This window comes from Hemicordylus capensis, chromosome 5, assembly GCF_027244095.1.
Source record: "Hemicordylus capensis ecotype Gifberg chromosome 5, rHemCap1.1.pri, whole genome shotgun sequence".
NCBI lineage: Eukaryota > Metazoa > Chordata > Lepidosauria > Squamata > Cordylidae > Hemicordylus > Hemicordylus capensis.
This window is the reverse complement of record NC_069661.1, coordinates 70,242,573-70,266,294: the sequence shown is the minus strand read 5'-3', so window position 1 is coordinate 70,266,294 and position 23,722 is coordinate 70,242,573. Positions and strand designations below refer to the sequence as shown.

The window sequence follows — 23,722 nt, the reverse complement described above, 5'->3', positions numbered from 1 at the left end:
TTGAAGGAAATGAAGGAATTAAGCTCCTTTGCACAACATTAAAGGGAAGCAAAACAAAACAAATCTCGGACCAAAATAATTATAGTTTAAAAGGAGAGTGAAGACGTTTCCAAATTAACTAATGCACTAAAAAGTATGAAATTGTAAGTTAAGGTTCCCACCATAATTACTGTGTCATGTAATCAATAAAGGCATTGACTAACATCCTGACTAATGAAACACTGGTGCAGCAGTTTTGCATTTCAGACTAAGGATTCAACTTAGGAAAAGAGGTGGGTGTTCACACAACCAAAGAGGTGTGGGCTAGGGGAAAGGAACATAGGAAGCTGCCATATACTGAGTCAGACCATTAGTCTATCTAGTTCAGTATTGTCTTCACAGATTGGCAGCGGCTTCTCCAAAGTTGCAGGCAGGAATCTCTCTCAGCCCTATCTTGTCCTATTTTTTTTTTTTAAAAATCTTGTCCTATCTTATAGAAGCCAGGAACTTAGATGCTCTTCCCAGAGTGGCTCTATCCCTTGAGGGGAATATCTTACATTGCTCACTCTTCTAGTCTACCTTTCATATTCAACCAGGGTGGACCCTGCTAAGCAAAGGGGACAAGTCAGGCTTGCTACCACAAGACCTTCCTGCAGGTTATCAGAGCCTCCTCTGGACTCTACTGCTTGCGCGCTCACATGACAGACATGGCAGCAGACTCCAAAGTGGGATCAGGAGAAGGAAGTCCTCCCATTTCCCATAATGCACCATGCAAGTGCGTTGTAGCAGCACTCCTCTCCCTGGCCTTGCTTTCCCTGGCACTCTATGGCTGCCATTTGCAGCAGCCATTTTAACTACCACAGCGATCCAGGCAACCACAAAGAGAGGTAGGATTGGCTCTGTTTTCCTCCTACTTCACATTTTACCTGGTTTGCCAATGTGAGCTGCCCAGTTCTGGAGCAGCTAGGTTGGGAGGTCTCCCAGTGCCCCAGATAACACGAGTTATCTGAGTTCACTCTCTCTACCCAGGTAGCTTGTGTTGTGAGAATGGGCTCATGGTCTCTCCTCTCCCAAAAATATGTCCCTTGCAATCAGAACTTAGGGTACTATGTCCTAGGCTTACTCAAGCCCACAACTGCCAGTTTTGACCAGGAAAGCCTACCAAAATACAGATACGAGTATGAGAATGAGAAGGGGGGGGGAGTCCCTTCAACACAAGCCAGTTTGAAGAATGGCCAAACAACTCCTACCCAGTTTCTAAAAGATGACCTATATTGCAACCCACAGGGGCGTAACGATAGGGGGGGCAGGGGGGGCACGTGCCCTGGGCGCCACTTTGTTGTACCACGTGGGGGGGCGCCAAAAAGTGCCCCCGCCAAGCCCCTGCCTTTACGGGGAAAAAAATTTTTTTGTTCGAAATTTGTGTGTGTGTGTGCAGCAGGCAGTGTGGGATGCATTAAGCAGTCCCCCTCCCTCCCTCCCCGGGTCCCGGCAACCCCCCCCCCCCCATTGCTCCTGGCCTGGGCGCCACCACGGCGCGGCGCGGGCACCTAAATTTGCAGTGTCTGCCTCCCTCTTGCTGCTTGGGTGAATCGGCTCGTCAACGGACCATTCATCATATAATATCACTCCGCTGACACTCACTCCCCGCCCCTGGCGAGGAGGACACGCTGCGCATGCGTGTCTGCCGCCTGCACGTGGACTTCTCTTTGCACGCGGCAACCACGAGGCAGGGTGTGGGAGTCAGACCAGAGCGTTTTGTGCAGCAGCACATAAGCGGAGGAAGGATTCGACGAAGGATTCATCAGCAACGCAAAGCAAGCGTAGTGGTGGACAAGCCAAGGAGGTGTGTGTGTGTGATGATATTTTACTGTGTGCTCCTTGTGGAGGAGGGGGCTGAGACAAGCCGGCTGCGCTGCCGCGGCCCAATTTCAGTTAAAGGTGCAGGACACTTGGACGAGGAAGGGGCGCTGAGCCTACAGAGAGACGGGGGATGAGTAGTACTAAAAGCAGCAGGAGGAGGAAAAGAGGAGGGAGGGAGGGAGATTGCTCCACGGCTGGTGCCAAGCAGGCTCAGCGGCGCTTGCAGCACTTCGACGCCCCGCTGCTCCTGGGGCCGGGCTACTAAAATGGCATGCAGCTGCAGTGTCCGAGACCGCGGAGGCTGCTGGCCCCCGCTGCGAGGAGCAGCGGCGGCAGGAGTAGCCGGCCCAGTGGGCGGAGGAGGAGCAGGGCTGCCCAGCAAAGGCTTGCTTCTCCCGTTCACCAGGTTCCTTTCTAAACTGCAGCTGCTGCGGCTCGGAGGAGGGCGCCGCCTCCAGAGAGAATGTGCAGGGCAGGCGCTGTCCCCCAGAAGAGAGCGCAAGGCGGCTGCGAGCACGTTCCAGCCCCGGGGGTATTGTTTCTGCAAGCCATTTCTGGCTGCAGCCCACAGAAGAATCCTCTGAAGTTGAACACCATCCCGCTTCAGAGCAGCTCAGCAGGCGTAGAAAACAGGGTGGAGATCCCTGCTATCTCCCCTGCTTATCAGGTTGGGGCAGGAGGCGCTGAGCCCGGGAGAAGGCAGCCGCCTCGACGGGCGATGCCCCTCCACGCGTGGGGGACTGCTGGGAAATATAGTGTTGGCCGCCCCGTGCCCTCATGCCCAGCGCACTGTGAGTTGGCATTTTCAACAGGGGAGGAGGAGGGGGGGCTTCTTAAAAGAATCACCTCCCCAGGGAGGAAGGATGACATTTCCCCCGCAACCTACAAGCCACCCCAGACATCAATGCATCATCGCATCAACATAATAAATGCAATTTTCTTTTTTTGCAACACAAGGGATATTTTGTATGGGTTTTTGCAAGACTCTGAATATTTTGCATGGAGGGGGGAGCACGCTCCAGGGGGCAGCGTTCCCCCTGCCAGAGGCCCCACATTCCCGCCCCGTGTTCCCCTTCAAAGCACACTGCAGCTTTAAGGATTCCTGCTAAGTGACATAAGATTCCAAGACCAAGAAGTTGCTGCAAACTACACGAGCCAATCAGAAGTGGATGTGGCTGCCAGCCTGCCCTGCCGCCTTGTCTGCCCTCAGCGGTCCCGCACGTCCCCAAACCCCAACCAGACCGCAGCCTTAGCCGGGCTTTTTTAAAACGCTGGGATGGGCTCTTTCCCCGCATGGAGCGGGTGGAGGACTGGCGGTCGCCATAGAAACTGTGCACATCAGTAAAGGAAAAGGGAAGGGTAAGATCCTGTCCTGCTCCTTGCCTTTATCGGTGGATTTTATTGTGCATGTATGTAGCTTGCCCTATCCCCCTGGGTTACTGGCTTCTGGTTGCCCAAGAAACAAAACCATGCAAGCAGAGAAACTTGTTTTTAAAACGATAAGGAGGCACGCCTTTCATTGAATCCTAAATCACAATATTCTGTGGGTGAATCCCATTTCCTCCTTTTTACTTTAAAATGAGTGGTAATAAGGATTAAGTATGGTAGCACACAGAAGGTGAGGTGAGGGCATATTAACAAGGAGGGCATATTAACAAGAATGACAGGGGGAGGAATCTTGCTCCAATGTTTGAAACTTTACTGTGGAAAAGGAACTATTATTGCAATCATTCTGGGGATTTTGAAAGCACTGCAAAATCCTGAGCAAATACTCTCTCCTTCTATTGCATTTTTTTGCTAATCACAGGAAAGGGAAGTGGCTCAAAGTGATGTTAAATGTAAGCACTACACATTAAACAATCATACATGCACGCCAAGTAGAAATGCAAAATGATGTTTTCAAACATTTTGCCTTCCACCTGAGGAAGATTTGTCATAACACTCTTTGAAAAACTGACTAGTGACTAATTAGATTGTATGGTGCAAAGGACATGGTTTTACTTCAGCCTGGTCACACGATTCTTTCTTCATTTACTTCTTTCTTCAGTTCTTCTTGATTCAGCAAGAACTGAAGAAATAAATAAATGGAGAAAGAATCGCGACCAGAGGAAAAATAAACATTACATTCACAAGTAAAGTTTTATAGGCTACCTTAAGTGGCGCAGCAGGGAAATGCTTGACTAACAAGCAGAAGGTTGCCAGTTCGAATCCCTGCTGGTACTATATCGGGCAGCAGCGATATAGGAAGATGCTATAAGGCATCATCTCATAGTGCACAGGAGGCAGCAATGTATAAACCCCTTCTGTATTCTACCAAAGACAACCACAGGACTCTGTGGGCGCCAGGAGTCGGAATTGACTCGATGGCACACTTTACCTTACCCTATCATTATTTCCTGAATACTTTTAATCTCTCATTTCCAACATGTTGAAATTATGCAACAAAATATCATTTTCCTCCCTAAGGGTTTAATAAAATAAAAATACGGGAGAGAATAAAGCAAATTTTGTATTTTTGAGGTAATATTATGGTAAAATACAAGTTTTCTGAAAGATGTGTGTAAGATGTTGGAGGGGGGGTGCAATTTGAGTGCTTGCCCTAGGTGCCGTCTTCCCTAGTTATGCCTCTTGCCTCCTTCTACGTAGTATGAAACGTTGCCTTTCAGCATCTTCCTATATCACTGCTGCCCGATATAGGTGTTTCCATTCGAACCTGCAACCTTTTGCTCCCTAGGCAAGTTACTTCCCTGCTGTGCCATTAGGTGTGGCTTGTATTCCTTGTAAATCTAGGAGTAGGCAGTTGTGGTGTGTGTGTGTGTGTGTGTGTGTGTGTGTGTGTGTGTGTGTGTAGGATCTTGTTTATGGAAGTTGGCTGAATGTCAGGATGGGACAGGTGTCTTGTGTGTGTGCTGCAGTAGTATTTAGGAACATAGGAAGCTGCCATATACTGAGTCAGACCATTGGTCTATCTAGCTCAGTATTGTCTACCCAGTCTGGCAGCGGCTTCTCCAAGGTTGCAGGCAGGAGTCTCTTGCAGCCCTATCTTGGAGATGCTGCCATGGAGGGAACTTGGGACATAGATGCTCTTCCCCGAGTGGCTCCATCTCCTGAGGGGAATATCTTCCAGTGCTCACACTTCTAGTCTCCCATTCAAATGCAAACCAGGGTGGACCCTGCTTGGCTAAGGGGACCAGTCATGCTTGCTACCACAAGACCAGCTCTCCTCCTCCACAACATAGAAGTATATACTGCATGTTGGCATCTGATGTAGGAATCTGCTTATGGTGGGCAAACATGTGTTATGTACGCACAGTATGTTGGGGTGGCGGCGGGGGGGGGCGCAATTTTAGTGTTTGCCCCGGGTGCCGTTTTCCCTAGTTACGCCTCTGGCAACCCATATTGCTTTCCAGGGTGGGAGGGATTGCTGCCGCTCAGGAGCTGAATGAGTATCTTATTATATCTCTATGCAAACTGCTTTGGAAACCTTTATTTAAAGCATTATATAAGTATTTGTTGTTGTTGTTGTATCCTGGTTGGGCACAAACTCTGATCTCTCCCAGGCTCACATACATGGACCTCACCCTGCCTCATGCTTCGTGAGGCTGGTTGGGGCAAATCCATTGTGCTTCAGGTTGATGGTGGCATTCAGATGAAATAGCCTCAAACAGGACAAAATACTTTGGAGAAATTGGTTACTTTTTATAGCTTTTAAAAAAGAATTTTAAAACAAGTATCACATACACCAGCTTGATATGCAAAAGCATAAGCAGTTAATTGCACTACTTCACTACCACTTCAGCAAATAGACATTGCAACAAGAGGAGCAGAACTGGCTAGAAATCCTCAGCATCGTCTTACTGTGACATCTTGTCAGCACACATAGGAAAATTGGTGAGAGGGCTCTACCTGACAGAAATATTTGTTAAGACGATGGGGAGGAATGCTGACGGACTCTTCCCTGCTGGTGTTAGCTGAGAGGTTGTGTTGTAGCATTAATATATGGGGGCCAGTTTTGCCTTTTCTGCTTCCTCTTTGTCAAGATGCCATGTTACCCGGTTGCTTGGGTGGCCCTGTGGAGTCTGGAGAAGGGTGTGGCATCCCTCCTGTGGGGCTTTCGTTCCCTTCAGGGGGCAGTAGGGGTGAGAAGGGTCCAGGCTGGTCGGATCCCAGTGGGGCCGAGAAGACAAGACATGGAGAGCTGCAGGAAACAGCTCCAGGGGGACAGCTAGGTTGGGTGTGGCAGGAAACAGGAAGCAAGGTTAGGAAAGGGGTGGGGCTGGAAATAGGCTTTAAGCCCTATCAATTCTACACTGGGGTATTTAAAGACAAGGCAGCTGATGATGAAGGGCTGCTTCTGAGTATGGGAGTCAGGAGTTCTCCAGGAGAGGGAACTGGCTGAATGCAGCAAGTCAGGAGGAGAACTCATGTGACAAACTAACCTCCTCCCCTGGCTGTTCCTAAGGCTGACTGTTGTTGTGGTTGTTTGTTTTTTTGGTGCTTACCCAGTCATTCTAGGGTTCAAGAAGGGCTAGGTGCTCACCTTGTCCCCTGGGAGTCTGACACTTGTATGATTAGGTTGCCACACAGTGAGATGATGCCATGTGCAAGCTAATACTGCATGTACAGGAGTTTCCCCAAGCAAATTTCAAAGCTAGTTTGGGGCTTGGAGAAGTAATACCATATATGGCAAAACTAAATAAGGAAAGCTGCCTAATGGAACTGTGCATGCAGAACTTCAGAATAGATGACTGCATATATGTCTGAGTGGATAACACTGGCTTTCTTTGAAATCAAATAAGCTTATCCTCAAGTAATTGGGTATAGGATTGCAGCCATTCTGTCCTCAATGCTTAGAAGCACTGACAGACCAGTTAATTAAATACAAGTTTTGCTGCTTTTATTGTCATAGCAGTTTTACTTTGGCAGATATATTGCATTCTTTTGCATGATGTAGACAGATCTTCTGATAACCTTAGTGCCATTCGTAACTAAAGTAGCATTAACAGTAACTCCCTTAAAGAGCTGATTATCACACATCTAAGTGATCTGTCTCAAATATGGAAACAGCACTTTCAGGAACCTATAGTGCAGTTTAATGTCCCTTTAAATACAGAAATGTCTATGTTTATATAAAATATAGTTGATCATTATTATTATTATCATCATCATTATTACCACTGATCATCACCATTATCGTTAACATTATTATGTTATTAATATGTTGAGCAACAGTCTAAAACCTGCACCTAGTAGTGGACTCTCCATTCAAGGTCAAGTTCACATGAGTGTTTCCCCGCCAAATTCTTCCAACTGGAGTTTTCCCCGACTGGAAGTCAGGAAACACCATCTCTCAGACATATAGTTGTATGGATGGATATGTTAAGCAAATATCCAAAGCTGCCTTAAATACATTTGTTCATGATGATATGCCTGCTGTGTGTGTGTATGTGTATTCAGCATCTAATGACATAGCAGGGAGAGAGATTTTGAGGCTGACTTATTTGGAGATATACCCTCCCAAATGTATTAGGGCATGTTTCTATCTAAATGGCAAAGGTCAACCATGTATTTGTGACTCATAAAGGTATTTCTGGGATTATTGAAGTGTAAAGGTAGTGTGCTGTCGAGTTGGTGTCAACTGCTGGTGACCACAGAGCCCTCCTGTGGTTGTCTTTTGGTAAGATTCAGGAGGAGTTTACCATTGCCCTCTCCCATGCACCTGCGCAGTATGAGATGATGCCTCTCAGCATCTTCCTATATTGCTGCTGCCCAATATAGGTGTTTCCCATCGTCTGGAAAACATACAAGCAGGGATTTGAACTGGCAACCTCTGGCTTGCTAGTCAAGTAATTTTCTGCTGTACCATTACGTGGCTTTATAGAAGTGTACTTGGACCCAAATGCTTCATAAGACACATGTTAATCATATACCTATATAAGAATCTGTATGTTACAACAAATTGAAATGTTGAACCATATTACTTAGGACAAGATTGGAAAACTTCAGCCCTCCAGCTTCCATCATCCCCAGCCACAGGGGCCAATAGTTGTGGTCCAACAGCAACTGGAGGGCTGAAATTGTGCAACCTGGATTTAGACTAAGCCATCATGGTCAGTGTTTGAATTATGGGGAGGTGAAGTGGGTGCTGAAATCCACAAACCCCACCTTGAGGTCCCCCCCCCACCAGGTTTGATGAATTCATGTTGTCTGTAAGAATAGTAGCTATGGGAGTATGAAAAAAAAGGTAAGTATCCTCCTGTGGCTCCAATAATTTGAGAACTGTTCTTTGACTAAGGAATCAGTAATAGATACCCAGAGGTCTGTGGGGAAGTTTGCACCCTGAACCCCTTACCACTGCCTATGTTCTGATTTCAAGAAGTGGTTTACCCCACAGCATTAAACTATGAGTCCACACTCTATGAAGTTATCCCTCCTTGGTAATGAATCCACAAGAGACTGTGAGATGCTATTTACACTGTTGCAAGTACCAACAGTGAATTAAGAGAAAAATTATGACTGATTTGTCTTAACAAGCCAAGGCTTTATCCAGACACAACAGAGGTGTTGAACAACTATCAGCCCATCAAGGTTTTGGAACCTGTGACTCCATTGGTACAACAACTTAACTGGCTTCTGGTTCATTTCTTGATGCCGTTTAAGATGCTGTAGGGGGCACCTAATATTCCTCTACAGTTTGGGAGCAGGATATCGACAGGAAGGGAACATCTCCAGCTTTATAGTGCTGCCCATCCTCTACCATCTGCTGCAAACACTCTTGTGAGTGTTTCATCGATGGCTTAAGTTAGGCTAGTGGGGACAAAGGACAAGTTCTTCTCAGCAGTAGTGCCCAGACTATGTAATATCCTGTCCAGGGAAGTATGTCTTGCTCCCTCAGTATTTCACCCTTCAGAGATGTGCCTGGGTACAGGCACAGAGGGGATAAGAACAAGCTGGCTAACAATGCATTCCCAGAAATTGGTATCTTCTGTAGTTATTCCCCCTCCCTGCTGTTTAGAGACTGTCTAGAGACAGTTTTAGAGACTGTCTGTAGGGATGTGTGAACAGGTTCAATTCCAAACCTGTTTGACATCAAACTGGTTCGGTTACATTAGGTGGCTCAATATCAGATTGAACCCCGCACACTGATTAGGTTTTATATCAAACCAACCCACCCACCCCTGGCCTGTTTGGGAGGTTCTAATTAAAATGATGTTGTTGTTTTGTTTTAGAAATATAACTCACCACTGCCATTCTGGGGGGCTTCTCTGAGGCCGCGAGGAGTTCTCCGGAGGTTCCCCCTCCACACTTCAGCCTCTGTTAATGTCTAAATCGCCTGGTTCAGGTGGTCTTTGGCCTGTTCCGGGCCTGCCCTCCATTGTGGTGTCTATTTTGGAGTCTGCCACACATGCCCAATGAACCTCTGTATGGCCGGGTCATGACCTTGTGAATTTTTCCATGCATCATTCATACTGCATGCTCCCTAGTCTTTCTCTGGCCCCTTCAGGTCAATGGCTTTCTAGAGGAGGCGGGGCGCTGATCTTCCCCTTTCCCATCTGTGTATGTGTGGTGTGTGTCTTTGAAAGTTTTCAATTGGGCTCATGAAAATTTATTTCAATTTCCTTTGCAGGGGAGACTTCCGCATCACCGATAACTTGCCAGACCAATCACACTGACACATTTTTTTTCCTTGCTGTGAAGCCCGAAGTAAAAAAATCTGTCTATTGCCCCTGGAAGAGTGCCACCTGCTGGCAAAGGTGTAATTGGGCACTTGGCCGCAACCCCCAGCACCCTTTTCTCCCTGCCGTGGTGGGGTTGACAACAGCAGCAGGAGCAGCATTCCTGAGTGTCAGGGACAAGGCAGACTACCCTGGGCTGCTCCCTCAGGGATGCTGCACGGTGGAAAGAAAAGGGGCTCCCTATCCATGCAACTGAAAAAGAAAAGGTGCCACAGGGTGCCACCCCTGGGTTGGGTGTTGGGTGGCCTGAACATGGGCTGCCTATTCCTTCACTATGCCACTATCACACTGCTCTTTTAGCTTGTCTTCAGCCAAGAGCTGTATTTGCACACATTGGGTTCCAAGAACCCATGCATAGCTGCTGTTGGGGCCAATGTGCTCACCATGATGGACCCCACCAGTGGTCCCCACTGGTGGGTGGGTGGCTCCTTCAGGCTTCTCCTTAATTGCTCTTCCTTCAGGCAGTCAATCTTTCACAAGCTGACCAAGTAAATCCATTTAAAAAATTAAAAGAAAAAGTGAGGCTTTAAGAAAAGGCGCTCTATCAGTATGACCCGTCCATACATCTTAGAAGAAATATCAGGATATATTGAAATATTCCAAAAAGGCTCCATAAAAATTGAAACTTTTTAGCATGGAAATAATGTGGGCTAAATTCCAATGAGCAGGGGGAAATCCAAATCATGTATGAGGGCACTTTGATGTCTCACATGGACTTAGACATAAATCCCTCCTCCCCGATGTATGATTGCACACCTATCCTCCCTGTGGTGAAGTGAAGTAAATTCACCATCTGGGAAGGGCCCTGTAAAATAAGACAGCTTCATTTAGCTTTGGTTTTTTACAAAAATGACATGAACACCTACAGCTGAAGAGGGAAGATCACAATAATTGGTGATTGCTCTGAAGTTGAATCTTAATTGTCAAGTACTTAGTAGTTGGCAGACAATAGGAATAATACAGCACTGTCAGAATGGGGGGGGGCGGAGGAGAGAGAAAAGAAAAGGAAGCCAGAGCATCCGTATTCACTTCAAGATGAGTATTCTGGATATAAGAGCTTCAGTGTGTGAACTGAATTTTCCCATTCATTTTAACAGAGAAAGGGAATCCTAATTCCATCACTAACTCCTTCTGTTTGTGCAGATTTGTCCCCTCATTTGAAATGAAGAGAGCAGTCCACTGTGCAGGCAACCCTGCAGGGAATGGATGCAATCCTAGAACCAGAGAGGTAGCTCCAGAATAAACAGGCTGATGGATGCAGGCAAATGAGGGTTCAATGGTCAAGGTAATGTTCCACAGACATAAATGTCCAACAGCTCACAGGAACTAAAAGAAAGAGAAGAATTACTGGACATTAAACAGAAATGACATTGGCTGATGTGTGGACTAAGGAAGAGCCAGTGCTTCTCATGAAGTGCTGGCACTGCTACATTGCAGAAAATTGCAGCTCTGCAGGGAGGAATTTTGCTGATCTCTGTTGACCCCGGAAGCACTTCCTACAACCTGGAAGTAGGTCTCTGAGAGCTATATGACCCCCAGGAACCTAATTCTGAGTTGCAGAGAGTGCTTCTAAGGGCAGGGAGATTAGCAACAAATGCCCACTCCAATGGCATGCATGCTGTGTTAATATGTAATGCAACAACAGCGCCTTTCCTGCATAGTAAAGTGTGCTGTCGAGTTGATTTTGGCTTCTGGTGCCCACAGAGCCCTGTAGTTGTCTTTGGTAGAATACAGGAGGGGTTTACTATTGCCTCCTCCCACACAGTATGAGATGATGCCTTTCAGCATCTCCCTATATCACTGCTGCCTGATATAGGTGTTTCCTATAGGTATAGGGAAAAGGAGAGAGAGAGAGAGAGCTCGGTATAGGTATAGGTTTCCTATAGGTATAGAAAACATACTAGCAGGGATTTGAACCGTCAACCTTCTGCTTGTTAGTCAAGCATTTCCCTGCTGCGCCACTTAAAGTGGTTGTCCACATTGTACTAGTGCTACATTGGGAGTGCTGGTGCTTCTTTGTATGTTGACCTTGGCTAAGACAGAGCTCTTTTGGCTAAGAGATAGTTTTCCAGAAGCTCAAGTTTTACTGTGAAAAAAGCATATCCTCATGATCTGTGTATTTAATAATCTATGTCTGAAAAACAGACAGGACCCAGGGTCAGGAGATCTGGGCTATATTGCTAAGCAGGCCTATAGATATCATCTGACACATTCAGCAAGAGACCTAACATCTCTGGTGCTCTCTCTCCTTTTTCATCTATAAAATGAGCATCTCACTCACTGAGCCTTATGTTGTAAAAGCTAAAAGATCCAGAGATCACACAGTCAGTGGACATACAAGGTATTATTATCATTGTTATAAAACTTGTCTGATTAAGCTGTTGGGATTTAAGCTGCTTTGATTACCAAAGGGGCTTGAGGCATCCTTGCACAATAGATAGACAATAAAGAAGTTTAACAAATAAGGGATAAAAAGCCACCAGCCTTGAATAAATAAAACAGATTAAGTGACTAAACACAGCTTGTGATGGCAAATATTTTAGCAGATTATTTAAGAGATGGAAATGGTGCAGCAATGGGAATTTTTGAGATTCTTCAAGAGGGAGAGAAAGAGAATTTCACCCTTAAATATTAAAATAGCCTAGATCAACAAAAAGTAAACTGAATAAACTAGCACTGAGCAGAATCAATGTGAACTATTACTGGAGTATTTTTCGAGCTGAGATCTGAGAATCTAAGATATCCAGCCATGACATACTGCTTAAGAATTCAAAGGGCTTCCATAGTCTGGGCTGCAATTTGGATGGAAGTGTTAGAGAGCTCAGTGGGGGAGATTTCTCTATCTGTCCCAGCTATAGCAGAACTGCACAGGTAAGGGAGCATTGCTAATTAATGTTGTCTGGAAACATGGAGTTCCAAATAAAGTAGTTTATTTAGGAAATCCATCAGAGATAGACTAAGACCTATCATGCCTCATGGCTAGCAACATACAGTAAGAGGGAAAGAGGAGAAGAAAGACGTCTGTCTCTCATGTGAGAGAATGAAACCTGACACTATCAGTCCAACAAAGGGGAAGTAGAGTAGAGAAAGCATGGTCAGAGAGGGAATGCCCTTACTGTCTGACTCTACCCCTAATGCTCCTAGCGGCCAATAGGGTTGCTGGTACTAAGAGTCAATGCCATCAGGAGCTGCATCTCCAACACCCCTTCTCATCATAGGAACATAAGAACAGTCTTGCTGGATCAGGCCCAAGGCCCATCTAGTCCAGCATCCTGTTTCACACAGTGGCCCACCAGATGCCGCTGGAAGCCACAGACAGGAGTTGAGGGTGTGCCCTCTCTCCTGCCATTACTCCCCTGCAACTGGTACTCAGAGGCAACCTGCCTTTGAGGCTGGAGGTGGCTCACAGCCCTCCGACTGGTAGCCATTGATAGACCTCTCCTCCATGAAGTCATCCAAACCCCTCTTAAAGCCTTCCAGGTTGTTGGCTGTCACCACATCCTGTGGCAGAGAGTTCCACAAGTGGATCACGCATTGTGAAAAAGTACTTCCGTTTGTTGGTCCTAGACCTCCAGGCAATCAATTTCATGGAATGACCCCTAGTTCTAGTGTTGTGTGAGAGGGAAAAGAATTTCTCTCTCTCCACTTTCTCCACCCCATGCATGATTTTGTGCATCTTGTGCACTGACCTATGACTCAACGGACCTGGAATGGTCTCTTCATATACTGACCTCATTGGCTTCTGTCAGTTTCAGGCATTCTAGGAGACTTTTTATCTTCTGTTTCTGGTTGAGAAGATAACTTCCAAAAGCCAAAATAATAGGAAATGCTTCCTGGTACTTTCATTTCCACTTCTTTGTTCAGGTGCTCCACAATCTTGTGGTTGCCTTGTTTCCTCTCATAGCAAATAATCAAGTCAGGGACGGAGCCACCATTATGTAAATAGGTTCAAGGAACCCAGCCTGGCAGGGAATGCAGCTCCCTGCCTTTTAAAGCAGGGAGAGCTGCTCGTGGACTTGCTGCAAACGTGGTGCTCGATGGAATATGCTGGTAAATGGGGGGCGCAGCTCCATTTGCAAGCGCACCACATCCCCTGCATCTGATGTCAGATGCAGTGGGTGTAAATGGGGGGCCTCCAGCAGCAAGCTGAACTGGGGCCAGCGACAGCTTCCCTATGCTCCTGAATCAAGTCATCAACATAAGTCCAAATGTAAGTCCATCTGTCATTCTTGAATTTGAGTATAGGCGGGGGTCAGCTTTTCCTTGCTTAAAACCTTCCTTGAGTAACATCTGGTTCAGCTTTTGCAGCTTTCACTCCATGCTTTAGCAGCTTGCTTCAAGCCATAGCTGCTTTTCTGGAGTTTGCATACAAGCCTCTCTTTTCCATGTTCTTGAAATCCTGGCAGCTGCTCCATGTAGATATATGCTCTATTTCTCCATGCAGAAAAGCAATGTTCCCATCTTGCTGCTGCCATGCTAAGAAGTGTTCTTACTGAAGTATGCTTCATGACAGGTGCAAATGTCTCATCATAGTCTTCCCATGTGCAGGGTTCTGGGTCTCTTCCTTTCTGGTCATGTAGGAGAGTCTCCTGGGTGGAACCACTTTGTTGGATCTTTGTGAACATCTCACTTCTGGATCAACTTCTGTTTTTCATTCTGGTTCTGGTTCACTGGTTAACCCTAAGCTTATGGGAATTTCTTCTACATTTGGTTCCTTTTCCATATGGATCTCTGGTCCAGTTCCTGGTACTTCACTTGGGATTGGCCTTTGTCTTTCATCAAAGTATACTGCATTGTGTATTCTCACTGTTCCATTAGCCATATCAAGGGTTCTGTATCCTTTTGATCCTAGTATATCCAGAGAGTATCCCTTCTTCATATCTGCAGTTCAGTTTATTTCTTATGGCATGGGAACATATGTATACGCTTTTGATCCAAACAATCTGATATGTCCTAAGCTGGGTATGTTCCCATGCCATAATTCAAAAGGTGTGGCATCTGTTGCTTTGTTTTGGAATCTGTTCTGTAGTAAATAACAGTCACGACTGCTTCTCCCCAAAATTTGCTTGCCAATCCTGCATCCCACAACATGCACCTTGTTATTGGGGAAAAATTCTTTCTTTCTGCTACACCATTCTGTTGTGGTGTGTAAGACACTGTGTGTTCAATGCCTTGTTCCTTAGGGGTAATTGGCTATTTCCTTTGATTTAAATTCACCCCCATTATCACTTCTTAATCTCTGTGGTTTCCTGCCAAACTTGTTGCTCACTATTGCAACAAACTCCTTAAATTTCTCCAGAATGTGACTTTTCTCTTTTAGTGTATAAGTAAAAGTTTATTTGGAGTAGTCATTAATGAAAGTCAAGGAATATCTATTTCCTTCTGATCATTCATCTTGCATTGGTCCACGGACATCACTATGAATCAACTCTAGGGAGCAATGTGACTCTCTGTTTTCTGGTGAAAGCATTTAGTTCCCTCGTTTTTCAAACAGACAAATGGCTAGTCATTGTCTTTGCAGGGCTGAATTTTCAAGCCTCTTACCAAATTCCCCTTCTTAAATTGAGAAATTACTTTAAGTTTGCCATGTCCAGGTCTTCTGTGATACAGTTTTTCACTTTGTTTATGCAAACATCCCTTGGCAACATTGGCTTTCTCATTAATGCAATCAACCTCATACAAGCCACTTTCCTTTAAAGTTCCTCTCATTAATTACTCCTGTTTTTCTCTGATGTAACAGTAATCTCCTTTGAACTCTACTCAGCTTCTCCATGTAGCATATCTGATTGAAATTACACTGCTTTCAAGTGTGGGGACATAAAGAGCTCCCTCAATTCTTAAGGTTATGCTCCTTCCCCTTGGCAGCTTGCATCTGATTTTGCATCTGATTTTGCTTTGCCCTCTGCCACTGCCATCTACCAGGCTTATTGAGGATTTATAATTCAAGTCCAGTTCATTAAACAGTTCCTTGTCTTTAATCAGATTTGTAGTTATGCCACTATCAACAATTAAATTTGCACAGTCATTTTTGCAATTACTTTCAACATCTCCTTCCATCAGATTCAAAAGTTTCAAAAATTGCTCAAAGCCCTTTTTCTACTGTTTCGTTGGGATCTCTGTTAGCCCTGTTTTTCTGGTTTGTAGGGATTCTGGGTGATGAGTCATCCCCCTTGGAATTTCTTTCATAGGGCTACTTTGCTCAGGGCCTTCATTCTGAGAACAATTAATTGCAAATGGTTTGGCTTCTTACACAGACAACATACCTTGCCCTTTAGTTTGGTTTGAAATGCTGTAACCTGACTATGGGTGTGCACAAAACCAGCTTGCCAGCTTGCCCCCCCAGGGGGCACACAAATAGCCCATGCACAGCAGCCTTCAAAATGGCAGCCAGGAAGGGGGCTGGAAAGGCCTGAAAATGGGCTGAACTGGGGGTAGCCAAGGGGAAGGGGAAGCTTCAGAGGCACATCCTCTCCCATAGTTGCGGCAGCACCCCCTGGAGAGGTGTGTGTGTACACACACACACACACACACACACACACACACACACTCACCTCTCTATATATACTGTTTGAACCCTGTACTCACTCTGAGCTGGCTATATTTAAACTGTTTGAACTCTGTACTGGCTCTGAGCTGGCCCAGGGGTGGGTGTTCTGCTTGAGGTTGAGTTCAACCTTCAGCCAGCCCAGTTCAATGGTGAACCAGCTTAATCTCGAGCCAGTTTGCACATCCCTAAATCTGACTCTTTTGGTCAGAGACTCCACTAGGTCTTTCCCAAAAGCAGGCTTAATCATCATTAGTCACATAGAAGCTGCAGCCTGAAACCAAAATAATAACAATGGGGGGGCATTCATACAGGCCTGCTTTGATGAACTGTCCCTCTGTTCCTTTTGGACCACCCCCCATTTTTCCAGTGGTTCATACCACTTCCTCCCAGGTCTTTCTCATGTCCCCTCTGGCCAATGGCTTTCTAGAGCAGGCAGGCTGCTGCACCTCCTTTCCTCCCCTAACACACACATGTGTGGTGTACATTTGCACTTCTAAAAACTTTCATTTTAATGATTATAAAATTTATTTATTTATTTTTCAAAAAACTTGTTTTAAGGGCCTCTTCCACAAGACCACCAACTTCCAATGCTACTGCCAACTTGCAACACCAACATAGTAACTCACTCACCCCTCCATAAAGCCTGTGCTACAAATGGCACTCTTATCCTACGTCTTATGACTTGGCATTGGTGTTACTGGGTCATTTTTTATTTCACTTTTAAAAAATAATTGTTTTTACTTCCACAAGGCTAGGTGTTCTGCAAGATCACCCATCTCTCAGGAGGGACCCAAGCCACGTGCTTTGTGGTGCTTGCTTGGCCAACACCTCACTGCTTCTCCACTGGGGCCCAGGCACTCGTAGAGGCCTGACTCAGAGGGAGGGCTCCACCTCCATGGCCTAGCTGGTGCCTGCTGCAAAGAGGGCAGACCCAGAGGAAGGCTGGAATTGGTCCAGGCCCTGACCAAGGAGGGCAGCCTCTCTCTATCCCTTCCCTTCCTGTCTGTACTCCTGGCCATCTGCAGCTGCAGAGGATGCAGGGAGAGCAAGCCAAGCCAGCCAGGTGGGTGGAGAAGCAGGGAGGTGTGCAGGTGAATCCTTTTTTTAATTTCTTTTTCTTAAAAATCAAATCAAATCCAGTATTAACATTAGTAGAGTCAGTGGCCTTCCTGGGTGTTCCACAAGGTCACCCAGCAAAATTATTTTAAAATGCAAAGAAGAAAAAACCACCAAAGAAACCTTCAGGGCATTAGGAACAGTCGTTCTATCATTATGGTCTCTCCATACATCTCAGAAGAAATCTTAGGGTACTTCAAAGTATCCCAAAAGCTGTGTAAAAAGTGGAACTTTTTAGCACAGGCCTAATTTGGACTAAATTCCAATGTGCATGGAAAAACCAAAATCATGTATGGAGTGTACCTTGATATCTTGCAGGGACTTCAAAGAGTCATGAAAAAGGACTGGATTCAAGAAAGGTCATGACTCAAGGACTACATCCTGAATGACTACGTTTTGAAATTAAATCCATCCAGTAGTTGGATTGCTACCTCTCCCGGTGCTGCAGTCTCCATGGCAAAAAAAATTCCCTGACATTTCTCTGGAACTCCTTTCCAATCAAGCAGGCTTTCTACTTACTTACTGTACCTTTTGGGGGTGGGCGGGGCCTGCTTTATCTGGGTTGTCTGAGTTCACTGGGCTCATGGCCCTGTTGGAGAGCTCAGGGGGAGACATTTCTTCATTTGTCCCAGCTACAGCAGAAGTGCACAGGTAAGGGAGCACTGCTAACTAATGTTCTTTTTTTCCCCCAGACATGGAGTTAAAGTTCAGAATAAAGTAGTTTATTTAGGAAATTCATCAGTGATCAGTTAAAGCCTATCCTGTCTCATGGCTAGCTAGATACAGGAATAGGGAAAGGGGAGAACATTTAAAAATGGACTCCATTTTGTACTCCAAAATGGCACACTTCTGGCCTCAGCACATGCGCATCAACCATTTACATGGTGGTGCTGACCACAGAAATGGCTTCCATGTGTTCACAGAGGCCAGAAGAATGCCATTTTGGAGTCCACGGAACACTCAAAATATTTCAACTCGGAATGCGGTTATTCTATTCTGAGTTCAGAAAAGGCCTTTCATTTGAAGGGTATTCTGTTCCAAGCTTGGAACACTCAAAACAGCCCATTTCCAGTTGGAATGTTCCAAGCTCGGAACATTCTGCACTTCCCTAAAAACAAAGCATCCCTGTTGCTGAAACATTTGAGCTCAGCAATGGGAATGCCTTGCTAAGCATCCTCATTGCTTATTCCCTTTCACTTCAATAATATGGACAGATGATCCATATTAGATATTCCAGAGAAATCATATGCTACTCTCTGATCAGTGAGGTGCTTCTATTTGCTACAGTATTTTTATTTTTTTTTTAATTCAGGCAGAGTTCAAAGTATGTTTATCTTCCAGCAGTGTAATAGTATAATCGGATTCAACATTTCAGCTTCAAGTGACTTCTACTCATATGCGGTTTAAACTGTGTTTATCTTTCAGCCACATGCAAACAGCTCAGTCCAGCATTTTGAATGAAGTGCCTTTTGGTAATCAGGTGGGGGAGTAGGAGTGGGAATAAATCCATCATTCTAAAAAAAGAGTGCCAAGCCAATATATGCACCAGAAATAAGTACTGCCATCAGCAAATAAGGTGTAGAAAGGACTATGGGCAGTGCTGCAAATGGAAGGATTTGCTGATTCTTTCCATCATTAGCAAGCTTCCAAATATGGATTTTTCTTTGCTCCTTACAGGTTACAGTTCACGAAGTAAATGCATTCACTGGGGATTTGCTCCTGCATACACTGGGCCTATCTGTGAGGGTGTTCTCTCAATAATCAATATATTGTAATGCTTAAGGTAACATGATAATGGGGCTGTCTTTCAAACCAAATAGTAAAGAGTTTGAAATCTCCATACTTTACCATACTGGAGTTCTCGTTATGCACCATTTCCTCAGTTTGGTGCTAATGTTCTAGAATTTTATCACCAAAACGTTTCAAAGTTCAACCAAGTGGTTCTGTGCATCTTTATAACAAGTGGAATGAGCTGGTCTTGTGGTAGTGAACATGAATTGTCCCTTTTGCTAAGCAGGGTCTGTCCTGGTTATATTTGGATGGGTGACTACATGTGAGCACTGTCTGCTGCAAGATTTTCCACTCTGGGGATGGGGCAATCACTCTGGGGTAGAGCATCTGTTTGCAGGCAAAGGTCCAAAGTGCACTCCCTGCCATCTTCAGGTAGGGCTGGGAGTGACTCCTGTCAGAAATCTTAGAGAGCTGCTGCCAGTCAGTGTAAATGATACTGAGCTGATTCAGTATAAGGTTGCTTCTTATCTATCTATCTATCTATCTATCTATCTATCTATCTATCTATCTATACATCATTCAATTTCTATACTGGCTTTAAAAAAACTCATCCCAAGGCAGCGTACAAAAATTAAAATATAATAAAACACCATGAAAATCACACTAAGTATTAATATCAGTTACAACGATAAAAACTATAAAACCACCAAAAAGCAACAGCCATTTAAAAAATTCCTATGTAATATGACTCACTCAGTATAGGAATATAGGAAGCTGCTTTATACCAAGTCAGACTCCTTTTCCATTTAGCTCAGTATTGTCTACACAGACTAGCCGTGGCTTCTCCAAGGTTACAGGCAGGAATCTCTCCCAACCCTGTCAGGAGATGCCAGGGAGGGAACTTGGAACCTTCTGCATGCATGCAGGCATGCAGGTGTTCTTCCCAGAGCAGCCCCATTCCCTAAGGGGTATATCTCACAGTAATCACATGCAGTCTCCCATCCAAATGCAACCAAGGCAGACCCTACTTAGTAAAGGGAACAGCTCATGCTTGCTACCACAAGACCAGCTCTTATCCCCTGAGATATCATCTCACTATATATATTGCTCTTATGTTAATAGGGAAATGGTTGCACCACTGTTGCCAGTTGTATTGGCACTCTGAGCGAAAAAGGTGACAAGTCTCTCTACCCTTTCTCTCTCTTTGTGTCTCTACCAGAAGGCATGCAGGGACTGAGCTAAAGTTTTGATCCCATTTACAAATCATATTTCTCGAGACCATACTGTCTTCTTTCAGTTTCTTTTATTTACTTTACATTGAACTGTCACATCTCATCTTGCTTCAAGTCACAACTTGTCTCTGAACAACTTCTATTGTGTTTCTCTCTCACTGTTTCCATACCTTGTTTGTTTATTGTCTCTAACTGCAGGTGATATGGCTACATTTCTCTATTAATTTTCTTCAGTCTTGCTCCTGCAATCACCAACAAGTGTTCTTGACATTTATCCTGCAGTTCCTGGCAGCAGCCACTTCCTCAACAAAGGACTTCATATTTGTTTTTCCTTCCCAAAATTTAAGGGAAAATGTATTGTTCAGCACAGTATTATTACATCTCTATATACAATCATTTTAACTTCTGTTTCATAGATAGCAGAGTTAATTCTATTTCCCCTTTCCCTGTATAAGTTATATGTCAAGTGCATAGCTGGGGAAAGTCATTAGAAGCATTTCCAAGTTCTGTATTTACCAAGAGATTGTATTTGTCTATGTGAACCATTCCTCAACATTGAAAAGAATGAGTCAACCTCTACTTGTATAGAATCACATGTGCGCTTATACTGGAGCCCGTATACTGAGATGACTCCATTAAGGTGAACTGAACTGTAATGTTTGGGTGAGGAAAATATATCTGATCTGATTTGAATACAGGTTTTGTGCTATTCCTGCCTGAAATATTGCCCCCATTTTCTTATACCTGTCACCGCTGGTTTTGAGGCTTTCATATGCAGCTACCAGATCAAGTTATTACCATACTAAATGATGGTGATGAGATCCATGACATAGAAATCAAGTTATCTTAAACGGATAGCACTGAATGATCAATTTCAAGGTATGTTAGAACTTGGACCTAAAGTCTATTTTGCAACTGTTCTTTGCTTCAGAAAGATGGCTGCTATGCATGTTTCAGGAGATTAAGGATCTATGGAAATTGTATACCCCTGAGATTCACAGTTTAGTAAGATGTATTTATACAAATAATTCTACCTTTTGGATAAGGATGTTCTATGGTTGTTTTAGTGAACAAAGATCCAGAACCTTAAAAAAAAACTTTGAAGCTAGCTCATTCTTTTCCATATCATGAAGTTAATCTACCTTCATAGTTAACAGATTTTGGTTACCCATCATCTACCTGCTTGTCAGAAAATCCTAAACTAAGTTTCAGCCATCTCTATGAAGAATCATTTCATGAAAGAAAAAACATTTTCTCTCAAAGATGTGACCGTTTTTGGCAGGTGTTGCAACTAATTACCAGAAATAATGAGGTACTGTCAAGGGTGAATATGATATAATAGAATGGCATGAATTAACTGATAAAAGATCAGGGCCATGATGACAAAAGATGGCTGGTTCCAGAAACTTTTTGTTTGTAAACCAAAAAGGGATGTTTATGTCTTCCCAATATGATTGGATAATTGTTGTTTCTGAGGGGAGAAGAAATGGCTCAAGGGCTGGTTCAGGTACTGCAGATTGGTATTCAGGTACTGCACAATGAAAAGGGGACTAGGAGGTGTGTTCTGTCGTTGACTGGGCAAAGTCATTTTGTGTAGATTACACTTATAGGAGAGTTTAAGAAATGAAATATTTGTCATAGAATTTTTTTTGTTAATGTGTCTGCAAAGGGGAAGTGAAAGAACTGTTTTAAATTTGTAGGATTTCAATCTCAAACCTTATTCATTTTATTGACTAATTATCATATATAGTAAACTTGAAACAGTACATTATTTCGAATCTGAGAAAGATCTCGTGCTTCTTGAGCATGATGTCATTTTTGAATTATTGATGTGATTACTGAGTGTTAAAAATCTGTTCCACACTAGTGTGCAATAAAGTGAAAATATTATTTCTTATGGAAACCCATGGTATAGGACCTAAAATAGCATTATCCTTTTGCCCCCAATCCCCAGCTATATCACACTGCTAGCTTATGCTCAACTTTTGATTGACTGCAGACCCCAAGATCCATCACATGTGATATTGCTAAGCCATGTATTCATCATCCTATACCCATGAATTTAATCCCCCCGCCAAATGTAGAACCTTGTATTTGTCTCTGCTGAAATGCATTTGTTAGTCCCAGTCTAACCCAGTCTGGGTTGCTCATCTGTTCATCATGGCACAACCAGCATATTACTAAAAGTAAACACAAAGCGATATATTATCTACTGGGTTAAGGTGTGTAGGAATATGGAGGTGCAGTGCAAGGAAGTTAAATATAGCCTTGTATGCCAGCACTAAATTCAGCCGAAGTACTCTGAAAGGAGCTCTTAGGTTCCGAAAAGTGCTGATTTGTCTCTGATATCATCAAGCAGTTTAAAATGGGAGCAAGCTGATTTACAATTTCACTTTACAAATTTAAAGCTGAAAATCAGATTATTTTTAGTGTAAACTAGGGATGTGCGAATCGATTCAGATACAAATCGATTTGTTCCCGAATCTAGCTGATTTGGGTGATTCGGAGACAAAACGAATTACCTCTGTGGTCCATTGGCTAGATTCGGGTACAAATCGAATCGCAGCTGATTCGATTCGAATTGATTCAGGTTTCGGATCTGTCCTATTAATTTCCCCTGATTCTCAGCTTTCATTTAAAAAAAAGCTAAGCTCTAGCCCTTCTAGGAGTGGAGTTATGGAGCAAAATGTGTGGTCACTATTTTTCAAGTGTTTGGATTCTTTGGTGTATAATAACTTTCCCTCAGTGAATGCCTATGAGGATTCATTACACACCTTCATTTCTTCTATTCATTTTGACTGTCTTTTAGACAGTGCCAATTGTCAACTGCCATGTGCCAACTACACCCCACTCCCACCCGCAAGGCAGTGAGGTACTACTCAGTTTAAGTTAAGTGCCTAATGGGTAGAGGCTACCACCCAAATTGCAGAGGGACTGGGCAAAGGGCTGGTTTTTGGTGAATTGTTGATTTTTTCCATAGGAAATCATGTAGGTTTCATCAGCCCCATAACTGCACTCGGGGGGTGCTGCGGTGGCCCAGAGTGAGTGGTGGTATAGTGAACAGAGGGTGCCAGCCACCCCCATGGGTTTCTAGCCCATGGGGTTCAGGGTTCTGTTGTTTCTGAGGTGTACTGAGTGTAGATTCTCTGGTAGCAAATGAGATTTTCAATACAAACCATGAATCCACTCTCATTTGCTACCATAGAATCTACACTCAGACCACCTCAGAAACAACAGAACCCTGAACCCCATGGGCTAGAAACCCATAGACTGACTACAAACAAAGGCATGACAAGGTAGCAGGGATGATACACTGGGACACCTGCAAAAAATACAAGCTACCTGTAGCCAAAAATTGGTGGAACCATAAAATTGGAAAAGTGGTAGAAAATGAAGATGCAAAAATATTATGGGACTTCCAACTACAAACAGACAAGCATCTGCCACACAATACACCAGATAGAACTGTAGTCGAGAAGAAAGAAAAACAAGTCAAAATAATCGACATAGCAATACCA

At 44.2% G+C, this 23,722-nt stretch overlaps 1 long non-coding RNA gene across 2 annotated transcripts; it reads left to right on the top strand.

Moving 5' to 3' along the window:
* The first annotated feature begins 828 nt into the window (after positions 1–828).
* On the top strand, positions 829–22,054 carry LOC128328013 (uncharacterized). Of its 2 annotated transcripts, none has more exons than XR_008308947.1 (3): positions 829–866; positions 10,722–10,863; positions 20,403–22,054. It is a non-coding gene; the product is annotated as an uncharacterized LOC128328013 (long non-coding RNA). The 2 variants fall into 2 exon arrangements; XR_008308946.1 differs by lacking the exon at positions 829–866 and adding an exon at positions 1,718–1,825.
* The last annotated feature ends 1,668 nt before the right edge of the window (positions 22,055–23,722 follow it).